The sequence below is a fragment of the Lathyrus oleraceus genome, chromosome 1 (assembly GCF_024323335.1).
Source record: "Lathyrus oleraceus cultivar Zhongwan6 chromosome 1, CAAS_Psat_ZW6_1.0, whole genome shotgun sequence".
NCBI lineage: Eukaryota > Viridiplantae > Streptophyta > Magnoliopsida > Fabales > Fabaceae > Lathyrus > Lathyrus oleraceus.
Window position 1 is genome coordinate 411,342,800 of NC_066579.1, and position 14,783 is coordinate 411,357,582.

The following is a 14,783-nucleotide window of genomic DNA, read 5'->3' on the forward strand; positions in this document are numbered from 1 at the left end:
TCTTTTATTTTCTAAATATCAGCTATACTGACGTGTCATTACGTGTATTTATAATTATCTAAAATTTAATATATTTTTTTGTTTTTATTTTCAATTATTTTTAATATATGTAATTATTAAAATCAAATTGTTAGGGCAAGAAATATAAGACTTTGGAAAAGAAAAAAACTTAGAAATACAGTTCATTAAGCTTGGAAAAAATTGAACAAAATAACTTTAAAAACATTGTAATACTTGCACAATGCGTTTGAATATTATTTTAGTTGGTATAACTTTAAATGTGTTTAAATACTGTTTTTAAAAAAAATATTTTTAAAAGAATAAATATTATATAAAATTAAAAATTATGAAAAATAATATGTAATATCCTTCATTTCAATCTTGATTAGTGAAAATTAATAAGAAGTTGTTAGTTAAGTAAATAGAATTTGTGAACTTAATTAAGAGAATGACATTGTTAGTAATTTGAAGTCAATTGCAAACACTTTTGGGTTATTTCTATAGAGGAGTGTGGCATACCCTAGTTTTTTTCCTCATTCAATAAATCAATACAGTCATCTTGACATATGCATCGTCTGCACATCATAGCATGCATTTCAATCTTGATTAGTGAAAATTAATAAGAATTGTTAGTTAAGTAAATAGAATTTGTGAACTTAATTAAGAGAATGACATTGATAGTAATTTGAAGTCAATTGCAAACACTTTTGGGTTATTTCTATAGAGGAGTGTGTCATACCCTAGTTTTTTTCTCTCATTCACTAAATTAATACAGTCATCTTGACATATGCATCATTTGCACATCATAGCATGCATTTCATATTGCATAATGCCTGAAATGTCAATCAGAATAAATTTTCGGATTTACAAACAGATCGGTCAAACTGATTCTGAAATATGCGTAAAATTATCAAAAACGAAAAATTTCAAAATCGAGCTTACAGACGTCGATTTTATTAATGTATGATTTGCGTAGTTTAACCTTGCGTGCGCGTTTTATTTTTAACTGGTCAAATTTTATTTTAAAAATTGATCAAAACCTCTGTTTTCGAGAAGTTTATTTCGTGATTTTCGTTTTGGTGCATTCAGTTTAATTTTTCAAGCATTTTTGTGCACATCTTCTATTCATTTTGAATCCGTTTATTTATATTTTTTTAATACATTCACAAGAAATAAATAAGATTATTCATATTTTCATTAAATTTTATTTTGATTATCTAATTTTGTTTGAATTTTATTTAGGTTAATTTATTTTAATTCATTTTGTCACTAAAGGGACATTCATGAATGTTACCGCTGGGTTGCTTTGTAAAACATGTATTTTGATTTTGTTCATATCCATATGATTTCATTTTTACTGATCATTATGACTTATTATTCAATCTTTGAATTAAATTTGTGCATAAAATAAAATTGATTTATAATGTTATTATTTTGTTAAGCAATTGTATAAGAGATCTTATTTATTTAATTTTGTTCTCTCGTATAATTGAGTTACTATGTCTAGTGATCTTTATAATTTTGATTAATTTGGATTAGCCACAACATCCTTAAATTAATTGAGATTATTTTTTTTTAAGTTTTGAGATCACATAAATTATTAGACATAAAATTGTAATTAATTATATGTGGTATAATGAATTTTATCCTACAAGAATTTTTATTATATTTGTATGATTAATTGGGATAAAATATCAAAATATTTTCATAATTTGCCCACAGGAATTATGAATTGGTACATAATTTGATAGTTTTATCATAAAGTATTAATTTTGGATAGAAAAACAAAATTATATCATGCACGTAAAGTGTGAGGTTTGAAAAATCTATCGCAATTTTTTTTAAAATCTTATTACATTAAAATTTAGCTCATGGGTAATTTTTATGTTGCAAGATTTATTTTATGGTATGTTTATATTGATAATACATACAATTTGGATAATATTTATGCCTCAAATTTTGACATCAATTTTGTTTATCTTTTTAGCTTCTCAACCTGCTAATTTTTCTGATATCCGACGTGATATTCCCGAGCTCAGAGGAGATAGCTATAAGGTGTGGAAGAAAAGAATTCTCCTCCATCTAGGATGGATGGACATAGATTATGCTATTAGGAAAGACGAATCACCTACAATTACAGATGAAAGTACTCCAGCTGCAATCGCACTATATGAGTGGTGGGAGAGATCCAACCGTCTCAGTGTGATGTTCATTAAGACTAAGGTCACAAGTGGAATACGTGGTTCTGCCGATCAACATGAGAATGTCTGTGATTTGCTGAAAGCCATTGACGATCAGTTCGTCACTTCTGAAAAGGCTTTGGCAAGCACATTAATTATGAAACTTTCCTCCTACTGACTCACCAGTGTGAAAGGTGTGCATGAGCACATAATGAAAATGCGTGACATTTCAGCTCAACTTAAGAAACTTGAGGTTGATATGTCTGACTCCTTCCTGGTGCACTATATTCTGAACTCTCTTCCGGTTGAGTATGGGCCTTTCAAGATCTCCTACAATACACATAAAGACAAATGGTCAATCAATGAATTAATGACCATGTGTGTTCAGGAAGAAGAAAGACTTGTAATGGAACAGAGTGAGAGTGCATTGCTGACAAGCACTCGCGGGAAGAACAGAGCTTTCAAAACTGACAAGTCACAAGCCAATCAGAAAGGGAAATTCAAAATACCACAACAATGTGATATCAAGAAAGAAGCAAAGTGTTACTTCTGTAAAAAGGGAGGACACATGAAGAAGGAATGCCCTGGATTTAAAGAATGGCTTGAGAAGAAAGGTAATTTATTCTCATTTGTTTGTTATGAATCTAATATGACCGATGTTAATATTAACACCTGGTGGATTTATTCTGGATCAACAATCCATATAACAAATTCCTTATAGGGTATGCAAAACCTAAGGAAGTCAGTGGGAAGTGAGCGGACTGTCCTATCAGGAAGCAGGATGGGCTCACATGTGGAAGCTATTGGAACTTGCAATTTAATTTTGAATAATGGTTTTGTTTTGAAATTAGAAAGGACCTTTTATGTACCAAGTTTCTCACGAAACTTGATTTCAGTTTCTAGACTTGTACCTTTTGGATATTCCTTTAATTTTAAAGACACCTTGATTGAATTATTTTATAATTCGGAATGTGTTGGGAATGGTATATTGTTCGATGGTCTTTATCGTATTAATTTACAAATCGAATCCATTTATAGTTCAATGCATGTTCAAACTGGCACTAAGCGGTGTAATATTAATGAGAATTCTTCTATGTTATGGCATCGAAGATTATGACATATCTCCATAGAGAGAATTAAAAGGTTAGTAAAATATGGGGTACTTAATACTCTAGATTTTGCTGACTTTGAAACTTGTGTTGATTGCATTAAGGGAAAGCAGACCAACATGTCTAAGAAAGGTGCCAATAGAAGTTCAAGTATATTAGAAATAATTCATACAGACATATGTTGTCCTGATATGGATGCACATGGTCAGAAATATTTCATCACTTTCATAGATGATTACTCACGATATATGAATATTTATTTTCTTAACAATAAATATGAAGCATTGGATGCCTTCAAAGTCTTTAAGGCTGAAGTTAAGAACCGGTGTGGAAAACAAAAAAAGATAGTGAGATCAGATCGGGGTGGTGAATACTATGGTAGATACACTGAGAGTGGACAAACACCTGGTCCATTTGCTAAGTTTCTTCAAGAACATGGGATTGTTGCCCAATACACCATGCCCGGTTCTCCAAACCAAAATGGTGTTGCAGAAAGAAGAAACCGAACATTATTGAACATGGTGCGGAGTATGCTTAGCAACTCTAATCTTCCTAAATCATTGTGGAATGAAGCACTAAATACGCCTGTGTATATTCTAAATCGGGTTCCATCCAAGGCTGTCCCAAAGACACCATTTGAGTTATTTAAAGGATGGAAGCCTAGTTTACGACATATGCGCGTTTGGGGATGTCCGTATGAGGTGAGGATTTATAACCCACAAGAAAAGAAACTAGATTCGAGGACCATTAGTGAGTATTTCATTGGATATGCCGAAAGGTCTAAAGGTTATGGATTTTATTGTCCATCTCATACAACTAGGATTGTGGAGTCAAGAAATACAAAGTTTCTTGAAAATCATTTGACTAGTGGGAGCGATCAAATCAAAAATTCAATTTTTTTTGCATGATCATATAGAGTATGAACCTTCCACTTCAAGTAATAGATTGGTTACTATTTACAACATCCCTCAAGTTCAAATGGATGTTGATCAACCAATCATCGAGACTCCACAAGCTATTGATGATCCAGTAAATCAAGTTGGTCATCAAGATGATGAACAATTAGTTGAACAACAAGATCCACAAGAAAATGTTGATCAAACATTAAGAAGATCTACTAGGACAAGAAAATCAGATATTCCTAATGATTACATTGTGTATCTACAAGAATCTGACTATAATGTTGGAGCTGAGAATGATGTTGAAGCTTTAGACAAGCCATGAGTTGCAAAGAGTCAAATTTGTGGTATGATGCCATGAATGATGAAATTAATTCCATGAAAAACAATGACGTATGGGATCTTATAGAGTTACCTAATGGGGAAAAGGTCATTGGTTGTAAATGGGTCTTTAAAACCAAGAAATATTCATTATGCAACATTAAGAGATACAAGGCCAGACTCGTTGCTAAGGGATTTACTCAAAAGGAGGGAAACGATTACACTGATACTTTTTCTCTTGTATCAAAGAAAGATTCTCTTCGTGTCATCTTGACATTAGTTGCACATTTTGACCTTGAGTTGCATCAAATGGATGTGAAAACAACCTTTCTTAATGGTGATTTAGAGGAGGAAGTTTATATGAAACAACCTGAAGGTTTCTCTTCTAATAGTAGTGAGCATTTGGTTTGTAAGCTTAAGAGATCCATATTTGGGTTTATTGAAAACCCCATGGATCAATGTATATACCAGAAGGTCAGTGGGAGTAAAATTTGTTTTCTCATTTTGTATGTGGATGACATACTACTTGCAACCAATGATAAAGGTTTTCTACATGAGGTGAAACAATTCCTCTCTAAAAACTTTGATATGAAGGATATGGGTGAGGCATCTTATGTCATTGGCATTAAGATCCACAGAGATAGACTTCGAGGAATTTTGGGTCTATCACAAGAAACCTACATCAATAAAGTTTTAGAGAGATTTAGAATGAAAGATTGTTCACCAAGTGTTTCACCCATTGTCAAGGGCGATAGATTTAATTTGAATCAACGCCCTAAGAATGATTTTGAGCGGGAACAAATGAAGAACATTCCATATGCTTCTGTTGTTGGAAGTATTATGTATGCTCAAGTATGCACAAGGCCCGACATTGCATTTGTTGTTGGAATCTTAGGAAGATATCAGAGTAATCCAGGTATGGATCACTGGAAAGCTGCAAAGAAGGTGTTGAGATATCTTAAAGGAACAAAAGATTACATGCTAATGTATAGGCAGACGGACAATCTTGATGTGATCGGCTATTCAGACTCCGACTTTGTTGGTTGTGTTGATTCTCACAAATCAACATCAGGATATATTTTTGTGATGGCTGATGGAGTTATTTCATGGAGAAGTACTAAGCAAACCTTGGTTGCTACTTCTACTATGGAAGTCGAGTTTGTCTCCTGTTTTGAGGCTACTTCTCATGGTGTATGGCTGAAGAGTTTTATTTCTGGGCTTAGAATCATGGATTCTATTTCTAAACCTCTGAAGATTTTTTGCGATAATTCAGCAGCTATCTTTATGGCTAAGAACAATAAAAGTGGAAGTCGAAGCAAGCACATCTACATAAAGTATTTAGCCATTAGAGAAAGAGTTAAAGATAAAATAGTAGTTGTTAATCACATTAGTACTGATTTAATCATCGCTGATCCTTTGACTAAGGGCATGCCACCAATAAAATTTAAGGATCATGTAGAGAACATGGGACTTGGGTCCTCCTTATGATTGTATACATACAGTTTATTAATAAAACTCTTATATTGTGATGTTTTCTCATTTTCATGCGCACATCAGTTTGAGAAAATATGTTACATCTGGACCAAGAGTAAACATTGGTTTTGTTCATCAAGTTAGTTACCACATTACAGATATATACTTGAAAATAGACATGTTGTAATACACATATGAGACTACTCGCTTTAAGAGGGACTATCTCTATGATTCACATATTTATTTCTTGAGTAAGTTTTTTGTGACTCATTTATGTCAATAATCAGTTCTATGGACCAAGTGGGAGAATGTAATGGTTTCTTATTTTTATTATAATAATTATTAATAGTAAAAAACCAATTTTAATGTGGTCCATAGTTTTGGGATTTTGGTTCTGAAAAGGGTATGATTTAGTTTGGTTTAAATGTAAATTGATATGACCATTTAATTGGATGGTAATGAGTTTTAATGGCTTTAAATTCTTGATGGTAGAATCAAGTCTATAAATAGTCTTTGGTCCTCAAAGCTTTCTCTCATCAGAAAAGAAATACACCATCTATATTGAGAGAGCAAGAACTTGGAAGAATCAAAGGAAGTACACTCACAACACTGCAACAATGGCTGGAGGTAAAACCTCTAATTTTATTTCCGCATTTTGTTTTCTTGATCTTGTTGTTCTTTTGTTATCAGGAACATATGATCAATATATAATATTAATCTAACAGATCTTTCATGAAATTGTATGATTTCAGTTTGATAGTAAACAGAGAGACTAAGGGCCTGTTTGATATGGTTTTGAAAAACTGTTTTTTAGTTTTTAAAAATTAAAAATTATAAAATTTGTTTGGTAGTCTAATTTTATAAAACTATTTCTCAAAACTATTTTCTATTTGTGAGTTTTTAAAACTAAAAATCTAAAATAGGTTTTAGAGGTTTTGATTTTTTGGTTTTTAGTTTTGAAAATTAGGAAGAAGACAAAACAAGAAAAAATGGTATTATATTCATCAATGGCAAATTTGTAACCATGTTCAACTTTAAAATAATTTTTGAAAATTAGATTACCAAACATGTTTTTTCCTCAAAACTTTTTTTAAAAACTTAATTTTCAAAATGGTTTTTAAAAACTAAAATCTAAAACTCATTCAAACGAGCCCTAAGTGTTTTCTAAAAAATAATAGGTGACCTTTTTACACAAATAACATAACATCTTTTTGGAAAAAACCAAAAAACAATGCCTTGAATTGGATTCCCTCATCTCACATATTCTCTCCTCAAGGCATACGGTAGAAACGAAGTCACCTACCTTTTTTCTTAACACCATATAACAACTTCAAAATCTCCATTACATAAAAAACACACAAAAACCACTTCTTCATGAAAAGAAACAAGGACCAATAGAAACACATAATAGCTCTCTCCACCATGCATCTCCCTCCCAACTAAAACGTGACCTCACTCTTCTTCATATATTCAAATACATACAACTCCCTCCTTACAAAAAAAAGAGCAGCACCTACTGTACCACATCTCACTCTCACCATAATAACTCCACCATCAACGTCTCTCTTCAAACTCTCATTACTACCTTGAACTCATACTTCAAACATCAAAATCATTCACATAGACTATACATCCTCCATGTAAACCACAAAACTAACATAAATAACTCACCCACAAAAAATCTCCATATTTCCAAACTACAACCATAACAACTCAACACCATAGAAACACTCCCAGTCGATCACTTCATGGCGGCGATTCCGTCGAAGAAATTTACACTTTACGGTATGTTAAGATTACAAAACTAGCAAGAGAAAGTAGATGAAGCTTGACAATAATGGTGGGCATTAATGGAAGAGCAACAAAGGCAAAATTTAAGTTTTCTTGGATTTAAAGACATAAGAAAAGTAAACATGGAGGATATCCGGAAGAAAGAAAAATGAAAAAGTTTGCATAACAGCTTCCTAATCTTTTTCCATCATATGAGCCATGATTCTTTCCCTCTTCTTCGTTTTTCTTTACTCTTTATTATTATTATTATTATTATTATTATTATTATTATTATTATTATTATTATTATTATTATTATTTATTATTGTACATAATGTTATCTTTTTTTTTGTTTTTATTAGTAGAATTAATATTCCTATTTTATTCTTATTTTATTTTTAAATTTGGTTTCAATTACAATATCATTTTAATATTGTTTATTGATTCTATTTGTAAAGCTTTATGTTTATGCATTTATGTATTTTTTTAGATAGTTCTCATGTAAATAATATAATATGATTAGATAGTTGTTGCATAAGGTATGTTAGAAATTGTTTTGCAATATTAGTTCCAAAATGACAAAAGAGTTAAATAGCATTTAATGCTTTGCTTCAAGTCCCACATAGAAAGTGTGACTTAATTGTGTGACAAAAGAGTTAATTTAGTTATTGTTTTGTTTGAATTTTGAATTCAATTTTCATATCTTTTCATGAAATAGTGTCATATATGAAACATTGTGTTTTATGGTGAAATGGTGTTGTTTCATCAAAGGTTGCAAACTTTTGAAACAACATCCATATCTCCTATAAATATGATTCTATTCAGAAAAATAACACAAGAACTAAAAACGTATTTCTCTTCCAAATTCCAGAAAAACCTTCCTTGCATTTCGGGTTCTTCACTTGTCTTGTGCAGACTCGAAATTAAGGCTGATATTATCCTGAGTGTTCTTGCATTTTCCAACTCTAAGACATAATAAAAGAGTGCTTGAAATACTTTTAAGGAAAGTGATTCTCAATCACGATTCAGTCCTGGATCCATTTAATTTTACCGAATTTTCTAACAATCTTAAAAGTATTAGTAACATAATGGCTTCAGACGCTGCTGTTTCAAGCATCAAAGTGATGAACCAGGATCTTGTCAAGTTAGATCGATTTGATGGAACAAATTACACAAGATGGCAAGACAAGATGACATTCCTATTGACTGCCCTGAAGGTTCACTATGTTCTTGATCCCGACCTACAACCAATACCTGAACCAACAGAAAATGATTCCGAAGAACTCAAGAAGGAGCGCAAGAAACGCAAGGAGGACTAACTGCTTTGCCGTGGACACATTCTGAATACTTTATTTGATCGTCTCTACGACCTCTACACAGACAATCCATCGGCAACAGAAATATGGAAGGCACTAGAATTCAAGTTCAAGGCTGAAGAGGAAGGTACGAAGAAGTTCTTAATATCTAAATATTTCGATTTTAAATTCTTAGATTCTAAGCCCATTCTTCCCCAAGTGCATGAATTGCAAGTTCTGGTCAATAAAATAAAGGCAGTAAAAATAGACATCCCTGAGACCTTCCAAGTCGGTGCAATTATTGCAAAATTACCACCTTCATGGAAAGGCTACCGAAAGAAATTGTTGCACAGTTTCAAGGACTTCTCCTTGGAGAAAATTCAGAAACATCTTCGAATCGAGGAGGAATCGAAGGAGAGGGAGAAATCAGAACCCCCTACTCATTTCAAAACAAACGATGTGACCAACAAGGGAAAGAAGAGACATGATAGCATGAAGAGTCATCTTGGACCAAAGAAAGAACATAACAAGTTCAAAAACTCTGGCGGTCATAAAGGTCCAAAGAACGGATGTTTCGTATGCGGTAAACCTGGACACTATGCTCGAGATTGCAGACAAAATAAAGCAAAAAATGAGATCAATGCAATTCGATCAGATGATGACATAATTGCTACAGTGAGCAAAATTATGGCAATCAAAGGAAAAGTTCAAGGTTGGTGGTATGACACTTGTGCTACGGTGCATGTTACTTATGACAAGGCTGCATTCAAAACCTATTCTGAAGCAATTGATGGACAAGAGGTACAAATGGGAAATGAAGTCCGCTCTAAAGTTGTTGGAACCGGTTCGGTCGAACTTAACTTCACTTCTGGAAAGAAAGTTACACTTGTAAATGTGCTTCATGTTCCAGACATGAATAGGAATCTTGTTAGTGGGGATTTATTGGGAAAACCGGGTATTAAATCTGTATATGAATCGGGCAAACTTATTTTGACCCGTAATGGTGTATTCATTGGAAAAGGATATTCCGCAGAGGGAATGATCAAACTATGTACTAATGATAATATTATTAATGAAATTTCTAATTCCGCTTACATGCTTGATTCCGTTTCTTTATGGCATAATAGATTAGCACATTGTGGTATTAGTTCTATGAAGAGACTAATTAAATCTGGACTAATTTCATGTAATATAAAGGATTTCAAAAAATGTGAATTATGTGTTGAATCAAAAATGATTAAGAAGCCTTTCAAAAGTGTTGAAAGGAAAACGAAATTACTTGATCTTGTGCACTCAGATTTGTGCGAATTTAATGGCATGTTGACACGTGGAGGGAATAGATACTTTATTACATTCATAGACGATTCCTCTAGATACACTCATGTATATCTCTTAAAGCATAAAGATGATGCATTTAATGCCTTTAAGACTTATAAAGCAGAAGTCGAAAATCAATTAAATAAAAGTATAAAGGTCCTTAGAAGTGATAGGGGTGGCGAATACTTTTCAATTGAATTTGATGCATTCTGTGAAGAGCACGGTATAATACATGAATGTTCGGCACCACGAACACCGCAACAAAATGGCATGGCAAAAAGAAAGAATCGAACATATCAAGAGATGATGAATGCCATGTTGATGCATTCTAAATTACCCCTTAACTTGTGGGGTGAGGCATTATTGTCCGCCTGTCATATAATCAATAAAATTCCGTTAAAGAAAACTGGTATATCTCCATATGAGTCATGGAAAGGCAGAGCGCCAAATATCGGTTACTTTAAAGTGTGGGGGTGTGTGGAATACTACAAAAACATGGACCCTAAAAGAACCAAGTTGGGTCCTCAAGGAATAAGATGTGCTTTTGTAGGATATGCACAACACAGTAAAGCATATAGACTCTTAAATCTAGAATCTAATGTAATTGTTGAATCCCGGGATGTAGAATTCTTTGAAAACCTTATCACAAAGGATAAAGGATCGGAGTCGGCCACTAATAAAGAATCTCATGAAGATAACTCTTCTCGGATTGTAGAAATACAAACTGAAGGACTCCTATAATCATTGAACCACAACCCGAGCCTAGGATAAGCAAGAGAATTCGGAAAACAAAGAATCTAGGACTGGATGAGATTGATTCTCAATCTATTTCCTTTTATCTTGTTGAGGGAAATTGTAAGAACTTTGTTCAACGCATTCCGATTATTCTTCAAGTGGAAGATGATCCAAAAACTTATAAGGAAGCAATAACTTCAAGGGACTCCACTTTTTGGAAAGATGCTATCCAAGATGAAATGGATTCAATTGTATCAAACCACACTTGGGAACTTGTTGACTTACCTAAGGGATCAAGGCCCATTGGATGAAAGTGGGTGCTTAAGAAGAAATACCATAGCGATGGTACTCTAAACACTTATAAAGCCAGATTAGTGGCAAAAGGATTTAGACAGAAAGAAGGCATAGATTACTTCGACACATACGCACCAGTAGCAAGAACAACTACTATTAGATTGTTGTTTGCCTTAGCATCTTTGAATGATCTTATAATCCATCAGATGGATGTTAAAACAGCGTTCCTAAATGGAGATCTCGATGAGGAAATCTACATGGAACAACCGGAAGGCTACCTGCTTCCTGGAAATGAACAAAAGGTGTGTAAATTTGTCAAATCCTTATACGGACTAAAACAAGCACCAAAACAGTGGCATCAAAAATTTGACTCTGTAATACTCTCAAATGGATTTATTCCTAATTCTTGTGACAAGTGTTTATACACAAAGACGTGCAAAACCACTGTAATATTCCTTTGTCTCTATGTCGACGATATGTTGATCATTAGTAATGATTTAAAAGGAATCTTAGAAACAAAGAAGTTTCTAACATCCACTTTCAAGATGAAAGATCTTGGACTTGTTGACACAATTTTAGGGATCAAGGTTAAGCGAAATAGTGGGGGTTATGAACTTAGTCAAACCCACTATATTGAGAAAATGCTTGATAAGTTTAAACATCTAAACTTTAAGGAAGTAACCACTCCATTTGATCATGCCAACAAACTTCAAAAGAATAATGGAAGATCAGTGGCTCAATTGGAATATGCAAGTGCAATAGGGTGTCTAATGTACCTAATGCAATGTACCAGACCCGACATATCATTTGCAGTCAGTAAAATGAGTCGATTTACTAGTAATCCAAGTAATGAACATTGGAAGGCAATTACAAGGATTTTTGGCTATCTACTGAAAACCAAGGACCTTGGTCTTCACTATGGAAGGTTCCCTGCCATATTAGAAGGATACACTGATGCGAGTTGGATATCTAATATTGGAGACCATAAATCTACAACTGGATGGATATTTACACTTGCTGGTGAAGCAATTTCTTGGGAGAGCAAGAAACAAACATGCATTACACTTTCGACCATGGAATCAGAGTTCGTGGCTCTCGCTTCCGCCGGTCAAGAAGCGGAATGGTTGAGGGATCTTCTGTTGGAAGTTCCATTGGCTAAAGACAATGTCTCAAAAGTGATGATACATTGCGATAGCCAAGCCACATTAGCAAGAGCATTCAGCGAAGTGTATAATGGAAAGTCTAGACATATAGGACTTAGACATTCGTTCGTAAGAAAATTGATTAAGGATGGAATCATTTCACTCACCTACATACGAACATGCTATAACTTAGCAGATCCGTTTACTAAGCCACTGGCCAGAGACTTAGTACGAACAACCTCGAGAGGAATGGGGTTGAAACTCCTTAAATAAAAGTTCCGACAGCGGCAGCAACCCAATCTTATGTTAACAAAACATTAACTTCAAGATTCAATGGGTAACAACAAGTCGTTGAATTGGATGTAAGTCAAGAATTTAGGAAATAAGGTTGACTGTGTTGAATTGAGGGTTGAGGTTTCCAAAACCTCTTAATGAAGTTCATTAACGAAGAAGAGTATCTATTGGAAAGGATGCTATATGAACCTCACCTATGTGAATTTTGAGATGGTGCCGTCTCAAAGTGAGAGTTGGAGTTTCTCTCATGAAAATTTCATGAAAAGGATAGCATATGGCCATAAATAAGTTCTAAGCGAGATATGTAAAGGAAGAACCTTTAAAGAGTGTGTGTAAGGTAACGCCGGTCTGATCCCATGGATTAATGGTTTAAAAGCTTTGCTACCAAACATTCCGATTAAACTTTGCGTTATCCTCACTAAGGTTAAGTTTAAAATCGAAAGATACCTAACTGTATTAACACTTTTTATATTTCACTATCTGGAATGATTTTTGTCATTATTAGAACTAGTGGGGGATTGTTGGAAATTGTTTTGCAATATTAGTTCCAAAATGACAAAAGAGTTAAATAGCATTTAATGCTTTGCTTCAAGTCCCACATAGAAAGTGTGACTTAATAGTGTGACAAAAGAGTTAATTTAGTTATTGTTTTGTTTGAATTTTGAATTCAATTTTCATATCTTTTCATGAAATAGTGTCATATATGAAACATTGTGTTTTATGGTGAAATGGTGTTGTTTCATCAAAGGTTGCAAACTTTTGAAACAACATCCATATCTCCTATAAATATATGATTCTATTCAGAAAAATAACACAAGAACTAAAAACGTATTTCTCTTCCAAATTCCAGAAAAACCTTCCTTGCATTTCGGGTTCTTCACTTGTCTTGTGCAGACTCGAAATTAAGGCTGATATTATCCTGAGTGTTCTTGCATTTTCCAACTCTAAGACATAATAAAAGAGTGCTTGAAATACTTTTAAGGAAAGTGATTCTCAATCACGATTCAGTCCTGGATCCATTTAATTTTACCGAATTTTCTAACAAGGTATACGAGAAAGAAGAAAAACTTAAAAAGCATGTTGCTACTGCTTTAGTTAATTTTTATTTTGATATTATATCAGCGTCATTTTATGGTTTATATACATAGGCGCGCTAATATTACAATTGGCCACTCATGGCCAAGTGGTAGAGGCATTTGGTGCTTCCCACAAGGCCATGGGTTTGATCCCTGAGGCCAACATTTTTCATTTTTTACACTTTTCATTTTCTGGGGAATTTATGTTATATATCCATGAGTTCATTAAGTTTATCAATAACCACTATGGCCAAGTGGCAGAGGCATTTGGTGCTTCCCATAAGGCCATGGGTTTGACCCATGAAAACCCCAGTTTTATTCTTATTACCACGTTTTTTACTATTTTTCACCTTTTTATATTTTGCCGTATTTTCTTTTAATAATTAATTAAACTTTGACTGTTTCTATTATTTTTTTCATGATTAAACATCTAGCCTTGATCTATGGATACAACACTCTCCATGTTGTTATTCCATGATTATTTTGTTGATTTATTGATAGTATTTCGCCGCGTTATGATTCATCGCATACGACATTTTGATTATTGTCAATATGCGCAAACCGGTTTTTGAGCACATTACCTAGGTTTTTGTTTGCTTCTCAATTTCCATTTGCTTTGCACGTCCTTGTGTTATGTGACTTTGATTCGCATTCTCGCATCACGATTTTGATCCGTGTACGTTCCGATTTTATTTCTTTTTATTTAATTTTTGAGTGTGTTGTAAATATAACTTGTTGTGTTTGTTATTTTCTTCACATGGCTTACTCTTGGGTCTTCTTATAATGAGAACTTGATCAATATCAATTTAGTGTTCAAAAGATCTCACCATTTTCCATTTATCATTTTTGCTATTTCCAAATCTTTTTTCAAACCAATG